General features: G+C 40.0%; 1 long non-coding RNA gene across 1 annotated transcript in view; it reads right to left on the bottom strand.

Moving 5' to 3' along the window:
• LOC119800232 overlaps nt 1–20,453 on the bottom strand; it is a 33,924-nt gene extending 13,471 nt beyond the window's left edge. Inside the window, exons 1-2 of the long non-coding RNA XR_005282996.1 lie at nt 20,388–20,453; nt 8,569–8,705 (exon numbers count right to left, since the gene is read on the bottom strand). This is a non-coding gene — a long non-coding RNA (uncharacterized LOC119800232). The remainder of the gene's footprint in view (nt 1–8,568; nt 8,706–20,387) is intronic.
• Between the last annotated feature and the right edge of the window lie 1,235 nt (nt 20,454–21,688).

The raw sequence follows: 21,688 nt of genomic DNA, 5'->3' as shown, positions 1-21,688 counted from the left end.
ATGTTTTCAATTTAGAAGTTAGGAATTCAGCATACAAATATTGAGGGGACACACAGAAACATTCTGACCATAGAAATGTTAACTTAAACTTTGTCTTGGCTGGTTCAGCTCTCAGAAAACAAATGCTTCCCTTGTTTATACCCCAAATCTAGTTTGCAAATATAAAGACGAGTGTGCAGAACTGGGGGAGAGTGGAGACCAGCACTGTCTGATAAGTTCCTCTTCGACCTACCCTGGCTGTGCTTGCCAGTAACTTGCCAGCGTACTGACTCCACCTTCTCTGAGAAGCCCTGAGTATGGAAATCCTGCAAGTGGAGAGCTTTGGATTATTCCCAGGTCGTCTGGGGAAATGTGAATCTCTACAATGTTCGTTATACCGTATTTGGCTCATGGATCATACAGTTCTCTGTTGCTAATTTCACCATCACAGTTCCTCTCCAAACTCATTAGCATCAGTTTGACCTTTAGAAGCTCACGAGTGTAGCAGACTGCACACCAATAGTGCATGTATGCACTGTGTTTAAATGCATACATATATGTGTGAGTGCCCGCTATGTCTGTCTACTCTCCATACTGTATGTCAAATCCTAAGGATTCAAATTACTTATTATATTCCTATCAGGAGCTAAATAAAAGCACTTTCTCTAATGGTAACCAGGCAGAGAGAAGTAAAATTATCTTCAAATGAGCAGGAAAGAGCATAATGTTCTGGCTTACAGGAAGCCAGTATATCCTGAAGCCTTTTCCTTCCTTCTCATTCTTTGTGCTGAAGCAGAGAATCATGCCCTTAGGTTTTCCATGCAATATATGTAGATGGGAGTGGAAAGGAGCTGTGGTGTGGGCTCAAAGACAGTGCAATTAAAAAGACAAAGGGTAATTTGTTGATGGTTAATGTGCTGCGTCGTCTTTCCTTCAAAGTCACCACGAATCCACACCTTCACATAATGTAATTCAAAAAAAATATTATTTTAGGCATAAGAAAATTCTATAGACGGAAACATATTGGATGAAGTATTGCTTGTGGTGTAATTTTAATTCTGAAAGATCTTGCTAAGAGGGCTTATTTAAATGGGCTCTCCCTGAGATGAATATTTAGGAGAAAAAATTCCTACAGGATGATTTATAGCAAAATTATATGAACAGAATGAAGGACAGAAGAATTTTATTAGAAAAGGCTCTCATTTCCACAAAATATAAATTATACCTTTTAGAAAATATATTGAATTTTATTAATATTCTGTAGACAGCCTGAAGTGTTAATCTCCACCCCTACCTATAAGACTTTCATTATGATGTACAAGGTGTATTTACCCTTTAAGCAAATAATTTTTGAGCAACTCGGTGGAGTATCCAGTTTACATACCCTACAAAATATTGTCATTGCATTTACAAAATATATATTTTTGTATCGTTGGCGACTTCTAATGGTCTATGCATGGAGTATGTATTTTATATATAAATATTCATGCCTTTAGCATTACCATGCCAGCACACAGATTGAAGACGAACTTCTGTATTTGATAACTGAAGAAAAATGTTTGTCCAACAGCTACTGTTAATGTTATTATCATATTAACCACCTTTTTAATAGAGATACAATTTGGGCCTTTCAAATGCTATTATTAAAATTTTGCCTTATATCGTGTTAAAATTTATAGCCAGAAGAATTACTTGTGGTACACAAGTGATCACCATATTTATGCCTGGCATTTGAAAATGACCTCATTTAGACCTTGGTAGCTAATATTTTTGATGAGGAAATTGACTTATTATGATGTAAAGAACTTGGCCATAAATTCTTTTCCTGTCTCTGTCACTGAGCTCCTCGGGTTGATGGCTTGGTTGAAAGGAATTACAGACAAACTGATCATGGATGAAGTGTAGGTTTCTGCAAGGACAAGTTCGAATTTAGACTCTGCTGCTGGCAGTGTGGCTCCTCCTACTAAAATTCCATTTTGGCTTTGTTTATTTGTGTATTTATTTATCTTCACTATATTGCAAAAGTAATTTGAGATGACTTGAACGCTAGCTACTCACATTGTCGAGTCTTAGCATGTGTCTATCAGAAGCTAATAGTAGAATGAGACCACAGGACATGTGGTCTGGAGGTCATGTTTGCAGGTCTCTTCTAGCAAGCTATCACTAGTGCAGGCTCCAAGGTGTGGGTAAGCCAGGAATGGTGGTTAATGCCTATAACCCCAGCACTCAGAAAACGGAGGAGAAAGAGTTTAAGGTGAATCTGAGCTACATGGAGAGACCGTGTCTCAAACAAAACAAATTCATCCAAAATAAAATGGACATGTGGAGTCATAGGTTACTAATATGATGGAATTTCTTGCCCAATAAATCAAAACTGCCTCATTGCAAACATCTCCAGAGAAACGACCCAGATGATGGAGCACTGATTATTCATTCCTAAGGTTTGCATGTTGCCCAGCGATCTCAGTCTCTGTGAGCATCTCTGAGCCTGCACTGTAACCAGGTCCACTGAACCTCTTTCTCTGCCTGTTTGATATTCAGTTGCATGCTTTCATCACTGAAGCTACTGCCAGTGAAAATATGTAATAACAAAGGGAAAGAAGAAAACAGAAACGATTCTCTCTGGCAGCGTTTGGGGACTTTAAAATTAAAAAGTCCCTATCCTGCCTGCTATCCAAGCCCAAAGTAACATATTCACTGGCATCCTTTCAAATGGCCTGAACTATATCCCTCCCGTCCTTTGATTTATCCCCCTGCTGGCCCTGCAGGAGAGCATCATATTCCCCCCTGCCCTCTGTCCTCTATATTTCATTTCAGGTGTCTATCGAGGCAACAGAAGATAAAGCTCCCTGCTTTCCTCTGTACTAAAGTTCTATATGGAATCAGTTCACCTGTCTGTCACTCCTCATTAAATTCTCACCCTCTTCATTCACATCCTGATCTTTGCAAATGAACATTTGCTTAATAAATGTTCCCAAGACTAACAGTGCAGAGTGAAAATCCCACACAGCAGTAAATTATTAACTCAGTCACAGAGGGAGTGCCATATATGACTTTTCAGAATGAGTTATTATGTGGATCATCATGTAATTATGAATTTTTCAAGCCATGATAGAGGAAAATTGAATATTTAATATTTTATGGACATATTCTACACTGAGGACATCTTTCAAAATTTTATGATAATTTTTAGAGTGAGCGAGGAGCAGAACAAAAGTTACAAAATAATTGCAAACTTGAATATTTAATCACTAGGGACGTTGTTGGTTATTTCTCAAATTATATAACGTAACCAAGGCTGTGAACCTTTAATCAGAGTGAATTCAAGTCAGGGAGAAAGCACATTAAAACCCAGTGATAAATATGTTTCAGTTGTTTAAGAAATCAGAATACAGGGGTTAGTGTCGTCAAAGTCAGATCTTAGAATGTAAATATTCCGTTTATAGAAGAGGTCATCTTCAGTGATTTGTTCTAAGTGAGTTACTGTTGAAACAAACAACCTCGTTAAATAAACACCTTTAAAATGTTTGCAACCAGTCCTAAGACACAAACTCCACAATCATTTGAAGTTCCTTATTAGAAAAGAAAACTGGCATTTGTGAAAGAAAAAAAAAACTATTTTTAGCCTTGGTTAAAAAGAAAGGAAAAGTTTCCAAGCCCACGTGAGAAGCCACGGCAGCCTTGGTTTCGGAATCCCTCTGTTCAGGGTCTGTGTTCTCACACATCCCGTCACTGAGGACACGTTGCCCTTCCTCAGTGCGGGGTCTGCTGACTCAGGCCGCCCATCACAAAGCAACACTTAGCTCTCCAATTATCACTACGTTCTAACTTGGAAAACTGGGACATTAGGTGATTTCAATTATCTCCTGTAGGTTTTTCTCGTTGCCGTTTCTCAAGTGCTAATGCAGGAAACGTGGCACATGTTTAAAACCCAAGGTTCTCAGCCCTGAGATAAATAAATAACATTTGTTCTGCCTCATTCTAGTCCCATGCTCCAAACTGATGGCTGAAATGATGCTGGACATAGACCTTTTTTTATTTTTTTTTTATGTTCAGAACCTTTTAATTTTCATCCAGGGTTTCAAATCACTACAAACTGTAGTCTGCCAGCTATCCTGTTTCTAAAAATGAAAACTAGATTTCTAAAAAAAAATGCAACAGATGCATCTTTTGGAAACATCCGTATACAAGCACTAAAGATACAGAGATAATTACTAGTCAGGACTGACCCTCAAATTGCCCATACTCTAATGAAGTTCACAAACGAACAACTCAAGTTCAGCACAACAGCTGTGGTTAAAGTAATAAATATGTCAGGTGGTGTACCTCTACAGGAGGAAACAACATCCCAAGTAGAAAGATGGCCTTTCCAAAACCTGAAATCTAATTCACATACACAGACACACACACACACACACACACACACACACGGTAATACTACTTCATTCATTCATTTGTTGTTCATTAATTCTATTATTCATTTAGGAAACTTTTGATGAGTATGACTCCCAAGTGTTATCCTTCCACAGGGCACAGAAAGGGACTAGAACTCATTGGTTGATCATTGTTGTGTAACATGATTCCAGGAAATTGAGTGACTTGGAATGTCACCTGTTTATTTACTCATAGATTGGAAGCTTGGACTGGGTTCAATTGTCACCAGAAAGGGATTATGGAGTTATATAATCTTTTAAGATCTTTAAGGAGAATGAAATTTAACAAGGCCACTTTAGCTACCCTGGAACATGAATAGCTTGAGCTACGTGGCTCCTTTCTTAGGAATGTTTCCAAAGTCACATCTACCCATTGCAAAGTTTTAGAGGGAGAAAGTCTGAGCAGATTCTCAAACTTTGGGGCCAATCCCTGTTCCCATTCTCATTCCAATACTGTCCACAGCCCTTCGGTAGAGACATTGGTTATCCTTTATCCCATATAACGCTTCCATCAAAGACGCCTTTGCTTTCAAGGGCACCAATCAGGTAGCAATACGGTTTAGAGAAAATTCTCTAATTCAGACTAACCAGGGTTGACATGGGAATGAGAGTCCCATACAATACAAACCCCCACAGTTCTGGCTTCTGTGTATCCCTGTTTTTCTGTGGGAAACCTGACCCTGGAAGGACACTATAAGAGGTACATGACTTTGCACATAAGTGGTGGGATAGCCTGAGCAACAGAGACTGCCGTCATGACCTGCATGGGACACACAGTCTCAATGTTAGTGAAGCCAGCTCTTCCAGTTTGTTTTCCCTGATCTTCCCTTCATTGGTACCTTCAGCTGTATGACACACACCCATGCAGGACATGACGCTCAGGCATGGCCAGAATCCTGTCAGGTAAAACACAAAGACCTAAAGGGCAGAACTCCCCATTCTGGTGAAATAAACTGACTGACCAGCTCCCCTTAATCATGTACTTTTAAGAAACGTTTTAGGATCATTTAGGGTCTTTAAGGTCAACCATGAGTTTTCCTCTTTTGCTTCTAGAAAAGTCCATGGCTAGTAATTTTCTAGCTTTTACGAATAAGAAAAGACTTCTTAGAAACCTAACTACCATTCAGAAGCCCCAGATAAGCCAGGCTTTTGTAGGCCTGTGTTTGCACTCTGTTCCCAGACTGCGGAAATTCCTTGTTCTCACATATCAGTTACCGCAGAAACATTTTCAGAAACGTCTATGACCAACAATTCCTTGGGGAAATATACAGAGTGAACCAGGCAGAATCCTCACCCTGCTGAGGACACAGATTATCAAAGGATGGCAATGAACATCTTATGGGTTCAGGTTGGGGGATGTGCGAAGTGCACCAAGGGACACTAAGATAGAGACTAACCTGGTTTTGTAAGATGGGTGGAATTTCCATGGAGAACAGGCTGTGTTTGCCATTTGACAAACAGAAAGAGAGCCTTGAACACAGAGCTAACAGCAAATTCAGCATTAGTTCTGAGGCAGAGAATACAGCGTTCTTGGGAGAGTAAGCAGCCCAGAGTCTTACACTCCAGACCTGGAACAGTGTGAATCCTATGCTCACTGCCACAGCCTGTACTGACCCAACTGTTTTTAGTTTATTAGTTAGTATGTTTTACCTAAGATCCTCCTGGCAACATGATAAAGCAAAATTGATATTGGCCAATGTGCTATTTGATGGCTTCCCGCCCTCTTGATGAGAGTGGCCATTTTGTATTGCGTCAGCAAACATAAGCTAGAAAGGGTAAATTGACTACAGTGAACCCCCTCCCTTCCATCCAAGATGTACCCACTCACCCATTTATTCAGCAAATGCCAGGCCTTGCGCTGGGCAAGAGAATAATTCTCTACTCCCTCAAAGCAGGTGAGCTCAGTACTGTGCTTACTAAATACGCAAACTCTAGGCATCGTAAGTAGTTATGATATTGTCTTAGTGTGGTTTCTATTGCTGTGATAAATATCATAACCAAAAGCAACTTGGAGAGGAAAGGATTTCTCTACACTTAAGCTTGCTAACACAAAGATATCCTTCTAAGACAAAACAACAGAAACACAAGAAACCTTTCTCTCTCCCTCTCTGCATTTCTGTCCCCAACTACCCCGCCATCAAAACTCTTTGATGGGTAGCTTCCCATGGTCCCCAAAATATAGAATGACTTCCCACAGCAGTCAGCGCTCTTCTCTGTCCAGGTGCAACCTCATTCTCCTGAACTCTTCTTCCTCACCTCACTGCCTTGCTGTATGCCACCCAGTCCCCAGAAGCGCAGGCTTCCTCTGCTCTGGAACAGGCATTCAAGAATGAATAGAGTCGAAGCAAGGGCATAAGAGGGGAGCAGATCAACCTTCAGATTCCCAGGTCTAGCAAGCTGGTCAATGATTGGTGCCTCCTCTGTTCTCTCATGAGTAAAAAACAAATTATATTCTTCTATTGGAAGAGTTGAACTGGATACCATATCCAAAGCACAACACAGTGGCAAGAGCTTGGCACTGCAGGTGGAACCTGGTAGGCATTCAGACCAACCTACTGCACGCACGCACCCACGCGCGCACACACACACACACACACACACACACACACACACACACCATGCGTGCTCATGTTGCTTATTGAAAACAACCTCTTCTGTATTAGAAAACACCTGTTCTTGAAGCATCCTGTCCCATTGTCTTCCACAAATCCCTATTCTTCCTTCCCCTAACCTCTACAGCACCCAGCTTTGACCCCCACCGTGACACTTCAAACTGGATTTCAATGATCTGTCACTTGCTTCTCTTTATTAAACCATGGGTTCTGCTGGAGCCTGTGTTAAACACAATACTTAGTGCCTAGGGAGCTTACAAATGTTTGTTGATTAACAATGTTTTTCTCTACTTACTAGATTATAACTAGTGTTCAAACAATATTTTACTTTGAAAGCGAGGGCCAATGGTGTGTGGAAAAGGAGATTTTTCTTCTAAATTGCCAAGCACATCCACTTTCCATACCAAAAGCTATTTTGGTTCCAGAATCTCTGTCTGCAAACTGTGTTGGTCTTCCTTTAGGAACATGAGGGAATTTTTATGACAGGAAAAGCTAATGCTTACAAAACCTTTTCATTGTAAACGTTGATTATTTATGAACTCTTACAGGAAGGAGACCCTCTGGACCCTGACACATGGGAGAAGCCATCCCCCAATTTATAATGAATGAATGTTGGAGTAAATCTCTTCATTAACCAGAGAGAGAAAGGAACTTACTCTCCGAAGTAATCAGTCATCTCTTCAAGCACAAATGCCCATAGACTTTGCTTCCTGACTGGTCTCTCTCATGGGGCAGACCTCTTTCTGACCTGCTGAATCAAAGATTCTGGTGACAGGTAGACTCCCCAGAGCTCGGAGCAACCACAGCCACAGTTCTAGAAACCCATGGGTGGTCTTGGCTGGCCAAATGCGGTCCTTTAAGCAACTGAGTCAGAAGCCCATTAAAAGGTGTTAATTTTACATGACATGGCACAAGTTTATAAATAAATAACAAATGGCCACCACAGTTGTCATCTCTGCATTACTATGTACCTGCTGCTACCTTGGCCACAGCAAGAACCTCCTGATGCCTACCAGGACTGCCCTAAGGAAGGAGGTATTTCTGTCACCAAGATAGGACTTCTGATGCCTCAGCACTGGGTCCAGCCACCTTTAGGAAATTCCTGTCAACCTTCCTTCTGTGTCTAGATGTGCTTAATCTAAGATTATCATTCTAAACTGCAAGAACAAAACACAGATGTTAGGATTTTAGAAAAATGTACTTTGGGGGGCCATTAGAAAAAAATACTGTTTAAAATATATAACATACGTAACTATTAAATACATAAAAATCTCATGTACCAAGAGGCAAAACATGATGAAAGTTGCTGAATATTTTAAGTACCTATATTGCTGCGCAAAATGGTTTTGTGCCATAGAATTTTCTATGGCAGGAGATTTATGAGATTTTGTCAACGTGGTAGATCATGCTGAAGTCAGGGGAAATACTAGCACATTTTTGGTTGCTTTCTATTTTTAATTAAGTTTGAGACCGCATCTTTGCACTTGTGAATGTGCACGTAAAAAATGTATGTGGGCGCCCGTGTGATTAACACTAATGCAGACCTGTGCTGGTATCCAGATGTGCTTGCAAGTTGGCTCCTCACATTACACAGATTACTTGGGGATGGATCTGTGCAATGGTTCTACTTGGTGGATGTCAAGTAACAAAACTCCATCTTCTTGACCACCTTCACTCTGTTCTGGGGAGAAAGAATTGATTAAGCCTCAGGGAGTCCTTCCTGGGTTCCCACTCCAACAAAGTCAGGAGGATTAAGTTTATTGAGACTAGCTATCTTTACCATGTTCTTAAAAATAGAAACAGACTGAGTTTTAGTAGCTAACTAAAATCCATCTGATGCTAACGTGGGGATCTTGCTCAGAAACACTCTTGAGAATTAATTTATTCAGAATACAAAATATTAAGCAAACACGAACTAGCAAAAAGAAAAATGACTGAGAGCAAGTAACACAGATACACATCAGTGAAGGCCTAGGGAGGAGAATGAAAGAGAAAACAAGAACTGAGAATTCTCAAAGGACACAACTCAAATTCTTTCTGTCCACAAGCTGCCCTGCCCCCTACCTCCACTCTTCAGGATCAGCTCCCAACCTCCTTCGTGCCTGGAACACATACCATATAATTTGGCATGCAACTATATACTCTTCTGTCTTGTTCCTATGCTTTCTTTGTGTTTGCCTCCATCCAAACACAACTGCCATTCTTCTGTTTGGAGGTCAGCAACTCCATCTAACACATTTGTGTTTTTCTGGGGTCTAGCACAGCATGGCACACATTAAAAATTTCAATGACTGCTCTTTGGATGAGCAGTTAGCAAGTTATTTGGGGGTCTCTAGCAATCTCCCTCCAACTTTCCTCACTGTACCCTCACCTGATGAGCATGTTTCTATTTGTTATGTGCTGCGCACCGCGCCCGTGTCTGCGCTCTGTGCGCTAGAACCCAGTTAGTGAGCTTCGGGAAAGGGGCTGGAGGTTGAGAATACACACGCAGAGACAGACTGACAGGCAGACCTTTAAACACTGATACCAAAGCCCCTCTTTATTAGCACCATGTAGGCTTACATACACTGCAGTCAATGGTCAACAGGTGAAAATCCCATCCTCTGATCCTCTAAACTAAGCACAGCTTCTAGTAACTTCAATTAGAAGGTTCTAGCAGGAAAGAGCAGCTGAAGGCCAGGACTCATTAGTCCCAACAGTTATGCATCTAATTCTTTACCTTTTTAACACAAAATTACTTTTATGTCTAATACTGACATAAAATTCCGCTCTGAAGTCCTGTCACAATGTGTTGAGTTATTTACCAATTGGTACACATATAACATGCTACCATTTGCTAGAATGTCATAATGGTATTGCATAAAATGAACATCTATATGTCCTTTTGTTCTTGTCCTATTTCTTCAAACTCTAGGAGTAGGACAGAGGCAATGATTACTTTGAACATTTTCACATTATTAATGAAGTTTCTAATTTACTTTCCTGAAATGTTTCAAAGCCTGACACCCATGATATTCTGAGTGTTTGTTGCCCCACACTCTTGACAGTACTGGCTACCTTCAATATTTTTACAGTTTAGCATCACTAAGGAAAGGGCTAGGTTAAAGCAGAAAGAAAATAAGAAGGAAGAAATGAAAGGAAGGAGGGAGAGAGATATTTTGTTTTGCTTTTAGTTTCTCTGCTAGTGAAATTAACTTTCTTCATTATTTTTTTGCATATCTTTTTTTTAAAAAAAACTGACTTTACTTTTGACTTTTTGTATTTAATGGGAAGCCAATCATTGCTCCCTAGGGATGTCTTTCACTTGTAAACGACATACATATCGTTCTTCCAGATAAAGCTTACACCTTGTAAACTGCTTGAGGGCAGCCACTACATCTTAGAGTATGTCTTACAAGCCCAAGTTTAGCATATTTTAATGTTTCCATTGAGGGATATTCAATAAATCCATTCCACAATTTCAACCAATACTTAGCAACAGTGATTTTGCTACAGGGTCTGCGCCATTATTTAGTTCCATCATACTAGGATGGAACAGTCAATAGTCTCAAATTTCTGAAAGATCAAGTGAACTTTTTCTTTTTGTATGTCAAATAAAGCTCCCAGTTTTATGCCTTGCACTAGATTCAGTTTTCTACACCTTAGGTGTGGAAAAGAGAAGCCTCAGAATGCTTTTGAGTCCAAGCATAATATTTGAGGGAAAGTGTTGAATGAAATTAAAAAGAAGTTCTGGGCATTTACAAATATATATTTACACACCACCACCATTTCAGATTAGTAGTTTAATTGGAGATCAAATCTCCCGCAATTTATGATTTTATGATATAGAGACCAATCTTTGCCAATGCAGAAAAACCAAACACTTAAAAACACACAAATGAAAATGAACATGAAAAAAGCCAGTGAATGTTTACACTATGAATACCAGAAGGGAGACTGATTTTATGTAATGATGAGGCAAGTTTTAAAATCTTCAGCAAAATTTACAATCACTTCAAGGATTTAGGAAAGCATTTAGATCAAAGTAGGTTTTGAGGAGTTTGTTTAATGAAACAAGGAACTGATCTGTGAGGTTTAGGAGGCAGGTGTAGGATTACTGCATGGTGGGAGGAGAAATAAAGAAAGTGCTATCGCGAAATGCAGGTGATCTGAAGGAGTCTTGAGGCTTGAGATGAGGCACACAAGGAAGACTCATTTAAACTCAAGGAGTCAAAGTCTGAGTCAAAACCACGGATGTCTAGGCACTTTCATCCTAATGGATGTCACGTGATTCTCTGTCACTCTCCAGTCTGAGAAAAATAAGCCAGATCTAAAGCTGAAGACAGGCTCTTGACTTTCATTGCACTGGAGAACACACATACCCCTTTTACATATAAAAGTAAAGAAAATACCACAAACTATTGAGCTGCTCCCTCAGTGGAACTACCAGTCATTTTTATTTTACACCTTTCTGTATCCTAAAAATAATTTTACCACGAGCATTTGCTATATTTAAAGCAGCAAAAACTGATGTCCGATAAATATGCTCTCGATAAGCATGTCACATATTTGTAGCTGATCCTAGGTTAATATGACACTCTGTTTCACAGTTCAGAATTCTCTAAACTAATTCATCAAAGGCTGAAGTTGTTGGTGCCAGAGAATCTGCACTATCGTGATCTCCATCACCTTCCTCACTTGGTGGGGACCAACAGCTGACACAGTTGGTCTCAGTCTTTATGGGTTTTCTAGCATATAGCAAAAAAAAAAAAAAAAAAAAAAAAAAAAAAAAAAAAAAAAAAAAAAAAAAAAAAAAAACAAGCTGAAGAAGGGGCAAAAATTATGAAAGTTGCTTTCCACACACACATTTTGCAACTACACCTCTGTCTTTGTCCTTGAGAAGCTTTTTGCTTGTTTGTTTTGGTTTGGTTTTTTAGATTTAGAAACAAAGAAGTCTAGGAAGGCAGTTATGCTTATCACTATACCCAAAGCCAGGGCTCCTAGGGGCTCACAGAGACTGAAGTGGAAATCATGGAGCCTGCTTGGCTCTGCACCAGGTCCTCTGCATATATGCTATGGTTGTTAGCTTTGTGTTGTGGGAGTGAGGGTGTTTCTGATTCTTCTATATACTCTTGGGACCCTTTTCCTCCTAGAGGATTTCCTCGCCCAGCCTTGACCTGAGGCTTTGTGCTAGTCCTATTGTTTCCTGTTAGGTTGTGTTAATGGATATCTTTGGGGGGGCCTGCTCTTTTCTGAAAGGAAATGAAGGAGGAGTGGATTTGGGGGAGAGGTGAAGTGGGAGGTGGGCTGGGAGGAACAGAGGGAAAGGAAACTGCAGTCATGGCATATTGAAAATAAAATGCATATAATTTTTAAGTGGGAGATATTTTTGGAAGATTCCACAGAAATAGTTGTAACTCAATAAAATTTAGCCTATTTGGTTGATTGATGTTGGAGATTCCTACATCCAACATATTTCAAAATTCTCTGGTATGGCTTAATGCACTACTAAATTGAAAAATAAACCAAGGCTATCTATAAAAATAAGCGAAGGTGTTTCATCACATGGAAAACTTAAATGTTGCTATTCTGAGTAGCTTTCACGGCACTCAGTATTAGTATTTAGATTTTGCGAGACATTTCATAACAGCTGGAAGATGGCTGCCCCAGAATCCCCTCCAGCCACACCCTAGCCCTTCCTCCTGCTTCTTGAAAAGGCAACCAGTTTCCCCATGGCTAGTTCCATGGATTACTTTCTTGGTGTTCTGAAAACCCAATACGTCAAAAATTTCTGAGTACTCTGTGGAGACACGGAAGAATACTCTAGAGGACTCTCGGGAGCTTAGATATCTTTTATTACTCGTATAATTCTTTGTGGTGCTGGCAGCTACCAGGCAGAAAATGGTTCACCCTGCACCAACAAAAAGCATCCGTATGCATTGATTTATTGATCCAGGTATTTATTTATTTATTTATTTATTTAAGATAAGGTTTCTCTGTGTAGCCTTGGCTGACCTGAAAGTCACTCTGTAGACCAGGTTAGCCTTAAACTCACATAGATTCACCTGCCTCTGCTTCCCAAGTACTGGGATTAAAGGTGTGTGCCACAACCACTAGGCAGAAGCATCAATATTTTTACATATACAGGACACAAAAAGAAACAGGGGATTAGTCCTGGGAGCCGGGGTGGGGGGATTGAGGATGTGAGCATTCCTTTGCCAGGCATATTTTAACAATGCTTACCTCTCCTTATAAGGCACCAGCACCAAATCAAACTAGGATCTGAGTGGCCAAGTGCATACTACAGATCCAATGTATTTAAGGGTCTTACCTACAGGGCATGTATGGGGAGCTATAAACAGGAATGTGGAGGACCCCAAAGCAGCAGCATTTGACCCAGCAAAGATGATGGCTCCCCCATAGCCTCATAGACTGATTTCTGCCCTTCTGTTAACCTTTCCAAACATACATACTCTAGGACCTTCAGAGATTAAGTGAAGTAAGAAAATAAGGCATAATTACATTCAAATGGCTCCTAGGAGCAGATACACTCTCAAGTGAGTGGCTAGTGCACCTTCCCACTCCCTCTTTCTCTGTGGGAAAATCAAAAGTCAATAGATATCATCGGATAGTTTTCTGCCTCCAGTGAAGAGGGGTAGCTGTTTTTCCTGGAAGACTAGAGTTTACAGCAACTGTATTCTCTCACTTTTGGTGGATAAGCTCCACCTCTTCTCCTTTTTCTCACTCAGCTTCTTCAAAGGATGGAAATGGCTATGAACCCTTCTCCCACATCAACACTTGCTCATACAGCCTGAGGGACAGCTGCAAGAACTGGGTCACTGGGATTGCCACAGACACACATACAATAGGCTCTTAAAGTTTATATAAAAGGGGCCGGGGGGAGAAAAGTTATTTTAAGCCTGGTTTCTTCAGCTCAGAATAAGGTTTGGGATATTGACCTGTGTGGTAAAAGCTAATTGCAGTTCATTTATTCATAAGTATGCATTAGTGGACGTCCATGAAAGAAAGTTATAACAACGTAATCTTTGATCAGTTTACTAACGATGGATGTTCAGCTCAGAAACGTTATTTTTCAAGGTATTTCATTATTGGGGGAGAGGTTGCTTGTTCTTCCTGGCCACCCTGCCAGGAAGATAATCACACAAAAACTGTATTATTTAAATCACTGCTTGGCCCATTAGCTCTACCTTTTTATTGGCTAATTCTTACATCTTAATTTATCCCATTTCTAGTAATCTGTGTATCACCAAGTGGCAGTGGCTTACCGGCAAAGTTTCGGTATGTCTGATTCTGGTGGCAGCTTCATAGCATCTCTGACTCCACCTTTCTTCCTCCAGCACTCAAACTAGCTTTTCCTGCCTACCTAAGTTCTGCCTTGCTATAGGTACAAAGCAGTTTCTTTTTTCATTAATGGTATCATAGCACACAGAGGGGACTCCCACATCATTTCTTGTCAAATTATAAACACAGAATGAGAGTAACATGCAAGCAATGCTAATCATAGAGGCTAAGGTTTGGCGTGATAGACTTATGGGGATTATAGAAGGTGCTTACACAGTTTGAAGAGTTGCAGTGGGGTGGTTTTTCAAGTAGGCAACAAAGTAGTTCAAGATTTGAATCCAAGTAAATTTGCCAACACCACAAGACTAGGAAAGATGGATTTTAACTGGACAGATAAAATATAGTGTTTAGGAAAGTCCTCAGGATAGGGCTCTCTCTCTCTCTCTCTCTCTCTCTCTCTCTCTCTCTCTCTCTCTCTCTCTCTCTCCCCCCCTCTTGTGTGCATGGTGTGTGTGTGCATGTGTGTGCAGCAGCGGGGGTGTGTTTCAGAGTGATGAGCAGTTTATCATAAGATTCATAACAGATTCTCTGGGTATGGGGCAATGACCGACAGCTCTGTGACATGGAAATGGGGTACTTAGGAGAAACAAAATTTTAGAGCCTTTCTCTGAATGACTAAAAGTTCAATTAAGGTCCCTCGAAGCCATCTGGAACTCCAATAAAGTACTCTAAAGCAAAGAAAGGCAGGAGATGAGGGCTATGAGTACTTGGAGATGAGTGGGTTGCCTACTTTCCACACCTAGCTCCACAAACGTTCATTCAGATTGGCTGGTTGTCAGGCTGTGCAGGCTGAAATACTTTACTACTCTTTAAGATTTTAGAAGGTAAGAAGTCTATGTGGAATTATAACTTTTATTGTAAATTTATCCAAAAATCTTATCTATTCCTGCTTTTATTTGTTTTTGATTTTTATCTTTCATGGGATATTATATCTGAATGAGGTGTTATAGAAAAGAAAACTTTAGCTGGCAGTCGGGAGACCTAAGCTCTGTGTTAGTTCTGTCTGAGAATAAATAATGGCTTTTATGTAGGTCAGTCTTCAGGCTCCTCATCAGAAAATGACAGGGGAAACAAAGGGTGTCGGGCTCAACACACCTGGAAATCATCTCTGATCTTCCCAGCAAGTATGGAGAGCAAGGCGTGTGTGTGTCTGAGTGTGTATGTGTGTACATGTGTGTGCATGCGCACGTGTTTGTGTGCATATATGTGTGTGTGTGTCTGTGTCTGTGAGGGGGTTGTCTGCATCTGTGTTTATGTGTCTGTGTGTCTGTATATCTGTCTGTCTGTGAGGAGTGTGTATGGGGGGATGTTTGGGGGAGTTGTCTGTGTCTGTCTGTGTGGGTGTCTGTGTGTCTGTGTGTATATACCTATGTGCCTATATATGTGACTATACATATTGCCCATAATGTAAACATGTGAAGTGAGAATTTTTTAGGATGAGGCTGTTAGAAAGACATTTTAAAACTATGTCCCATTTTTTAAACTGTCAAATAACCTCAACTGTTTATAGATGTTAATGGTGTTGATAGAAACTCCCCTAAATTTTTCACATGCATAGATTCCTTTAACCTTTAGCATCCACAGTGTATCTGGCATCACTAAAAGGTGGAACAGAGGTTCTTCTGAGCTATTTTAATCCACAGAAAAGGTGTTACATATAGTCAAGGGTTCAAACCCCAATAGGTCTGTTTACCTCGATTATACCAACGGGATACATCTTTCTTTTATCAGTTCTTGGAAAGTGTATAATTAATCTTTGAATTAAAGACAGGTCCTCAGAACCCAGCACTGTCCTGTATACAGTATGGATTCAATGGAGATTCACAAGCCAGACAATTGATAGTAGTATATACTTGGGCCTGGCTACTCTGACCTGTCTCTAAATGGTTTCTCTGTCCACAGTGCTCAGAGCTGTCACAGCGAATCACTACCATGAAGAGCTCCACTTCAAAAAGACAGGGTTCGTCTGTGTCTCAAAACCAAACTACACACGAAAAACGCAAGATCAAGCCTTACGCTCAGCTCTGTGAGGAAGCGGTGTTTGCTTTGAACACACCTGCCCTTCAGTCACATCCCGTCCATCTTGATAGATAACATTTTAAAATCCTTCCTCCACATAAATAGCTTGCATGTGTTTGTATAAAGACATTTGACTTCATAGTCCATTCAAAACGTGTTTCAAAGACACTCGTCTAATCTATGTCTTCTAAACAATGGTGCTTGTTTGACTGTAGAAAAAGAAAATATTGAAGAATCTTCTCTGGTGGCTTTGAACACTGCCCAGGGAAAGGGCGCCTTCGGGGAACAGCTGAGACTTTGAAAACCCTAAGGAGCTTTGTAGCTGAAATAGCCTTGTAACCTCTCAACAGCTTTTTACAAACAAGATCTTTCAAGCTCCGTCTAAAAGAGAGGGAGCAACAATTTGAAGGAGGAGGTTTCCTTTGTGCCCGATTATAGAGCTCAGTGGTTCCAACCTTTGTGTTGTATTATATTTCTGATCTAAATAAGGAATTATTTATTACCTGAAAACGGTGGTATTCAGATCACAAGGGTTTCTCAGAGTATCGACTTTGATTCCCCAACTGTATGTCGAGATTTGGGAGGACAGCCTTCTTATTTGGAAAGACTCCGAGAGTCATTCTCACAAGTAGCCTCTCCAGGCAGAAGCCACACAAGTTCTTGATTTCTGTTTTTATAGCACAGGTGCCCTCATTGGCTTCATGCCTTTTGCTTTATTTTAACACGGATGGAAGCTTTTCCTCATGACAGGAAAAAAATGGGGGGGGGGTATTTATTAAAACGGGCCAGGCATGGAAACCACACACTTACAAATGCAGCACTTTGTAAGCTCAGACAGCGTGATCACAAGTTCAAGGCCAGCCTTGGTTCCGGAGTGAGTCTGAGGCCTGTGTCTCAAAGTCAGACTCCACATGGGAAATTCAGTATCAATCCTAACACTCAGCTCTGTGAGGAGGTGGTGTTTGTGACAAGGCTGTCTCTGCTTTTAGCACAAGAACTACATAAATTGTCTTTAATAAATAAAGCTTTAATTCTACAAATGTTTCTACTATAATTTTCTTCCATCCATGTTGCCTGGCAATATGGCCTAGGAAGTCAGTATTCACCATGGAGCAGAATGAAGCCTTCTGAATACACCTGTTACAATGCTGTCTTCTGATACCACAGGAAATTTGATGCCATTGTTAACATTTAGCCCTAGAACCATTCAAAATTTTAAATAAATTACCCAAAAGATTGTAATTTAAAGGCAATATCTCCTCCTCATCAGACACTGTTTTGGAAGCAGACTCTTACTTGTGCTCTGAAAAAAATCAATCAAAGTCCTTTTAGTTCTAAGATATAAAATCAGGGCACGTGCTCTAAATGACTCAGGAACACTGTTTGAGGTGAGAGATGGCGGATGAGGACGTGACAGGACTGAGCAATAACCAATAGGTCTGAGCACTTGGAAATACAAAAGGCATGCCTGTAGAGCCAAATGCACGCTGTAAGACTCTAAGATGAATCTCTGACTTGCCACGCTTTGGTGTATTGTCATGTATCCAAGACCCATAGCAGTGGTCATTAACGAATGGATTCATGCTAGAAACAGGAACTTGACTCTTTCAGCTATCTTATATTCATCTGTTGAGAGTTCTCTGTTTAAACCTATACCCCATTTTTTTTGGATTATTTGTTTTTTGCTGACCAATTTCTTGAGTTCTTTGTTTATTTTGTAGATCAGTCCTCTGTCTGATGTGGGATTGGTGAAGATCTTTTCCCATTCTGCAGGCTACCGTTTTGTCTTGTTGACCGTGTCCTTTGCTTTACAAAAGCATCTCAGTTTCAGGAGGTCCCATTTATTAATTGTTGCTCTCACTGTCTGTGATACTTGTGTTCTATTTAGAAAGTTGTCAGTCTCCTGTACCAGTACATTCAAGTGTACTTTCCACTTTCTCTTCTATGAGATTCAGTGTATTTCATTTTATGTTGAGGTCTTTGATCCATTTGGACTTGGGTTTTGTACATGACGATAGATATGGATCTGTTTTCATTCTTCTACATGTTGATATCCAGTTATTCCAACACCATTTGTTGAATATGCTTTTTTTTCTATTTTATATTTTTTGCTTCTTTGTCAAAAGTCAGCTGTTCATAGGTATGTGGTTTGATATCCAGTCTTCACTTCTGTTTCATTGGTCCTCCTGTCTGTTTTTGTGCCAATACCAGACTGTTTTCAGTACTGTAGCTCTGTAGCAGAGTTTGAAGTCAGGGATTGTGATGCCTCCAGAAGTTTCTTCATTGTACAGGATTGTTTTGGCTATCCTGGGTTTTTTGCTTTTCTATATGAAGTTGAGTATTGTTGTTTTGAAATATGTGAAGAATTTTGCTGGGATTTTGATGAGCATTGCATTGAATCTATAGATTGCTTTTATTAAGATTGTCCTTTTTACTATGTTAATCCTACATACCCAAGAGCATGGGAGATCTTTCTATTTTCTGGTGTCTTCTTCAGTTTCTTTCTTCAAAGATTTAAAGTGTTGTTGTCATTCAGATCTTTTACTTTTTTGTTTGTTCGTTTGATTTTTGAGACAGGGTTTCTCTGTAGTTTTGGAGCCTGTCCTGGAACTAGATCTTGTAGACCAGGCTGGCCTCAAACTAACAGAGATCTGCCTGCCTCTGTCTCCTGCGTGTTGGGATTAAATGCATGTGCCACCACTGCCCGGCTCCAAACTTTAAACTTTTCAATTAAACTGTTTTGCTTTTCTAAATACAGATCACAAGTTTCTCATGAAAACTTAACTTGAGATGTGCTGATGTGTGTACAATGCACATGAATTTCAAAACCAGTACAAAGGAAGAATGGTAAGTCATGGTAATCATTTTCATATTGTTTAGACACTAAAACTGCAGAATGTTGAATTAAATGAAATATTTGTACTGGATTAAGTAAAATAGATTTTAAATTAATCTCATTTCTTTTTATTTTCTTTCAAAGTGATAGTCAGAGTTTACATGTATGAACTACATTGTATTTCTCTTGGAGAAACTACCCATTACATTTCCACTGTTAGACTACCTTAGGGAGGTAAAGTTATGTTTCCCTCAATGTTCTCATTAGCTTTCTATTATTGTGATAAACAGCATGGCCAAAATCAACTTGAGGAGGAAGGGGACTATTTGGCATACACTTCTAAGTCACAGTCATTAATCTGGTGCCTGTGATAAGACCAATAGCTGAAACCAGCAATTGTGATAGCCAGGTGACCAAGCCCCTACCCTTTCACAAAAGGTGAGGAACGGCTGCTGAGTGGCTGGACACAAGGAGTTCAAACAAACATGCAACTCTAGGCTACTTATTTCATTGTTACTTGGGAGAGAGGGTGTGTGTGACTCATCACACATGTGGAAGTCAGAGGACAGCATTTGGAAGCTAGATCTCTCCTCCCACCACGCGATCAAGGATCAAACTCATGCTGTCATGCTTACACAGAAGACTTGCACCTGCTGAGCCACCTCTCTGCCCCCGACACACAGTCTCTCATGATGCTCTGAAACAAAACCAAGAAGATTAAGGAGGAGCAAACTGTCTTGCGGCAAAACTGAATCAGACAAGGAATTCCAACAGCCTGCTCTGTTTTAACTCTCTGCTACACTTTCCCCAGTGTAATATACACAAAACGTTAAAGACAAAAGGAAAGAAAAAGAAAAGCAAGAATCAATTATGTTCACTAATTTGAAACTTCTGCAAAAAAGTTAAAAATGAAATTTTTAATTCCCTAACACCTTTCTTTTACCATAAACCAGAAGAATAATACTAATCAAACTCTAGCAATTTACAAAGCTGTAGACAGAAGTTTCTGTCCCACCTGGTTCCACAGCCATTCAGTCCCAAAGAAACATACAGAGGCTTGTTAATTATAAACTGTTTGCCCTATTAGTTCAGGCTTATTATTAACTAGCTCTTATGACTGAAATTAACCCATAATTCTTATCTATGTTTATCTACATGACTTGGTACCTTTTCTCAGTTCAGCATTTTCATCTTGCTTCCTCTTGCATCTGGGTAGTGATTGTAGACTTCGCCTTTCCTCTTCCCAGAATTCTCCTAGTCTGGTTTCCCCACCTACACTTCCTGCCTGGCTACTGGTGAATCAGCATTTTATTAAACCAGTACAAGTTACAAATCATTACAGGGTACAAGAGCATTAGCCCACAGCACAAAGCCTTGTAGAGCTGGGAGAAAAGTTGGGAAAGGACAATGAATGGGTTGAGAACCAGGTCAGGCATAAAAATGCTGGTCTTGCAAGCATGAAAATCTAAGTTTTACCCCCAAAACCCATGCACGGGGAAAAAGGAACACATAGTACATGCTTATAACCCAAGGCAGGGTAGGTAGAGATAGTCAGGTTCCTGGGACTGTCTGACCAAACAGCCTACCCTGCATGGCTTGTCAGATTCAGGACCAGTGAGAGCTCTATCTCAAAACAAACAAGCAAAAAGGTGGACAGTTATGTGACAGCTGCACCTGAGATGAGGCTGCCCTTGGCTTATATTTTGCCTATGCACAGACATGCAAACATGCATACGATAGAGAAAGAAGCAAGGATTAGGACACATTTAAAGAAATACTGTGGAAGAGCCTGAGTATTGAATATATGAGAGAATTCATTTTATAATGATATATTAATGATATATAATGATTACTTATAACACACAGTTTTCAGTATGTATGTTGCATTCTGATAAAAAGTTGAGAAACCTATTTTCTAATCATTAAAATAAACTAAATTTAATATTCTGTGGCCAGGGATGATATTTTTCAAGTGTAAACATGATATGAGACTCCTGATGTGACTGAGGTCTCACTAACACACTAGCAAAAGTTTCACAATTAGAAACTTCTGATCGATGCTGATTGATTGGTTGATGGCCAATACAAAATCAGCTCAACAGTATCTTTGGAGTTTTGATGGGTTTTTTTTTTTGTCTCATAATGTTTTGCTTGGACATGTTTTTAAGATTGCTAATCTTTTGTTTGTATGATATAGTTTCCAATTTTACATTTTTATAAAGTGTGTGTGTGTGTGTGTGTGTGTGTGTGTGTGTGTGTGTGTGTGTTTGTGTGTTACTAGCGCTTTTGTTATATATTGCTTATTTGCAGGTTTTTGGGGGTTTGTTTCTTATTGTTTGTTTAGGAAAGTAGGAAGGAAGGAAAGAAAAAAAGAAAGAAAGAGAGGGAGGGAGGGAGGAAGGGAGGGAGGGAGGAAGGGAGGGAGGGAAGGAGGGAGGGAGGGAGGGAGGAAGAAAGAAAGAAAAAAA

This window comes from Arvicola amphibius, chromosome 13, assembly GCF_903992535.2.
Source record: "Arvicola amphibius chromosome 13, mArvAmp1.2, whole genome shotgun sequence".
NCBI lineage: Eukaryota > Metazoa > Chordata > Mammalia > Rodentia > Cricetidae > Arvicola > Arvicola amphibius.
The sequence above is the reverse complement of the archived record's forward strand: the minus strand, read 5'-3'. Positions and strand labels throughout refer to the sequence as shown.